Here is a 3,370-nt window from a genome sequence, read left to right as displayed (position 1 = left end):
ATGTGCTTATTGGAAAATGAGTTTATTGATTAATTCGTCCACAAAATACTAAATGGTTAATGATACCTCACTGTTAGACAATAATTCCGTGATCCTAATTGTGTATTTGGTCCTTAGACTTGAGACACCAAGGATGCCCTATATGAGTACTCCACTCTTTGATACTGGACTTATAGGTCTGTAGGTTCTAGATCTAATACAAATGGTCATCGGGAGTAATAACCAATCTTATAAGGGAAATTGAGTATCAATAAAGAATTATCTGCTTTTGGTATCATTAGAGGAATATCGTATATGTTCTTGCTCAAACAAATCTCTAGATAGAATCATTCAGATCAAGAGAGAAAGAGTTCTCTAAGAGAATCTGATTAGAGTGAAACTCGAATAGATTCTGTATGGGTCTGACACTACCATACTCAGTATATGATTTCTGAAATATTAGATGGATGAGAGACTATAGATACATGATAACTAAGAACAGATATGTCAAATGGATTAAATTTTTCTATGTCATCTTGGGACTACGGTATAGTAGCATAGTACATCCATAGTCAATTAATTGAGTTAATTATTATAAGAGATGATAATTTACTGAGTTAGAAAGAGTTCTAACAAGTATGACTTAAGACTAACTCGATGTTAGGATTAAATGGTCACACATATACGGTAGATGTTGCGATGAGTAGAGGTTCGAATATGAGATAACCGTTAGAGCCCCTATCTTATTGAATATCCAATAAGCCCCTAAATTATTGGATCTTATGGATAAGATCTAATAAGAGCCAATAAGATATTATTAGGTAGAGATCCATTAATCCAAGATGCTTGGATAGTTGGATGAAGATCTAATATCCAATAGGGCAGGATCCATTAGGGTTAAGTTGATAGGAAACCTCTATAAATAGCAAGGAACCAAAGAGGTATAGGCCAAATCCTTTTTAGTTGCTACCTCATATTCTCCTCCCTCCCTCTCCTTTTTAGCCGACAGCCCTAGTTTGGGGCATGTGGATAGTAAGAAGGGTCGACCCCTTCTTGATCACGTGGTGTGCGTGGAGAGGAAGATCGTACAGTGATTTGATAAGCTTCTTCACCGCATCTACCATATGGATCACCATTAAAAAGGAGGATAGTTAACCTTCTTCATCTACTCCTATAAATCTAGGATTTTATAGAGATCTATGATCTCCCTATGTAATAATTCTGCCTTGACATGTATGGTTTTCGATTGTACTTTTTATTTTAAGCACCAATGTTCGCACGACGATGAAACTTTTTTTTCTTTTAATATAAGATTTTATTTTTCTATTCTTTCGCAATATATGTGATGCTCTATCTAAATTTTCCAACACAAGTTAGCTTTGAAGTTCAGATCGGTCGGACTAGATGGACTAATTTGATTAGTCAGCTAGTGCTAATAATATTCTATGTATTGAAATGTGAGTATACATAGGGTCCCTTTTATAGGTGACCCAAGGGATGGTTATAATTAGAATCGCAGTGAAGAGGGGAATGTTTACCATTTTGGGCAAAGGTGCAACATGATGTTTGCCTCACCCAATGCTCAGGTTGGTTGATCGTGCTAATCACAGTGTTTGAACGATCGAATATTTGGCCACATATCGCTTGAGGCAATCATGTGTCTTTGGATCTGATTGTCGTGTTTTAGCCATGTACCATTGACATGGTCTTCAATGGTTAGTTTATCAACCACACGTCATGTTTACTCTATCATTCTTTGCTTATCAAGGGGATAGAATTATGTTTTATGACCCACTAATCCACACTCAAAACATAGAACAAGAATATTTTTCAAAAGCAATATATTCAAGAAAATCTCTTATCTCTCTCATTGATCTATATACCTTGAGAGAGAGGTTCAAAATATAGTAATATGTAGAGTAAATTTTTCTTTGGTACCAAATATAATAATACCATCAATTTTAAGGGGTTTGTCAATCTAAACAATAATTTGGGAGAGCCGATTTGAGCGGAGGTATTCAATCAAAACTCTAAGAAATGAGACCCAAGTAGGGGCATAGACAACTTGCTCCAATGAGGATTGAAAGCGAGACTTCCAAGGAAGGAGGTAGAGGCTTTGACCACAAATAACCCAAGGTCTTCCGGTAAGAACTTAGACCGTATCCTCTTAAAAAAAAAACCTTAAAACAAGAAATCATAGCAAAGTTAATAATGTTTAAAGGATCCAAAGATTTTTCATAGATTAGGTAGAGAAAGTTTAAGGAATCGTAATGGAGGAATTCTACCCATAAATTTACTATTTAGGCTTCAATTTAGGAAAATCTGGCACAATCAACTTTAACAAGGTTGATTTTAAGTGAAATGATAGCATTGTTATATATATTTTGTAATTTAGCTTCGGTTCCTAGACTATGTGCTTGTTGGAAGATATTAGCCTAAGAGGAAGATGGAGCCATAGGTGTAGAACTCAGGGGTTGATGAGAAACCTTTGTCTGTCCTAGGATTTTGCTTGTGTCGGAGTAGAGGCTTTAATATAACTCTTGTTTATATAAAAAACCCTAGCTTGATTGGAGGCAAATAGTTGAAATAGAGACAACATTCTTTACTAAGAAGAAAAGGGGAGAGGAGTCCTTGGGAGAGCCAAGATCATTCGGAAGGTACAAAAATAGGTTTAAAGGGAGGAAAAGAGAAAATTATTGAAATAACTATGAGAGTCCTTTCTCTCATGGAATATAATATTAATTTATACAAAAATAATATACGATCAGTTTCTTCATGGAACATGGACCTGGACAAGAAAAGAAAAACTAAAGTGCTATTTTCTTATGGATTTAATAATTATTTTATGACTTCCCTGTGTTCTCCATTAAAGGATGTTAAACTTTAGAAATGTAGTCATATGCAAAATAATATTATTGGCCAACGAAGTTCAGCTAATGTCTTTTCTATATACTCTTGAAAATATATGGTATGCCTATCTGACATCCAGATTGTTTAGTGAATTATTTGATAGATTTTCTGTTTGAATTTATGTGAGAACATCATTTACAATATTTAATGTACTAATTTTTTAATATATATTTTTTAATGTATGTATGTCTTGATTTGACCAAACTCATCCTTTTTGAAAATTTTTATAATTTTTCATTAGAACTTTGGCAAATTTATGACAAGTAATAAAGAGAACAATAATTAGTTAAAAATAATGTTATCTGATGGAGAGGGATACGCTCAGAAACAACCTCATCTCAGCAATGGGATTTCACATCATGGTGATCTGATTGTCAACATTATTCCATTCCAGGAGGACATCCAAAATCTGTCCAGGATAAATGCACAGATTCAAGCAAATTTAGACGTCAAAATCAAAGGATAAGCGGTTAAAAGAAGA

The sequence above is a fragment of the Musa acuminata genome, chromosome BXJ2-4 (genome assembly GCF_036884655.1).
Source record: "Musa acuminata AAA Group cultivar baxijiao chromosome BXJ2-4, Cavendish_Baxijiao_AAA, whole genome shotgun sequence".
NCBI lineage: Eukaryota > Viridiplantae > Streptophyta > Magnoliopsida > Zingiberales > Musaceae > Musa > Musa acuminata.
Note: the sequence above shows the minus strand (reverse complement) of the source record.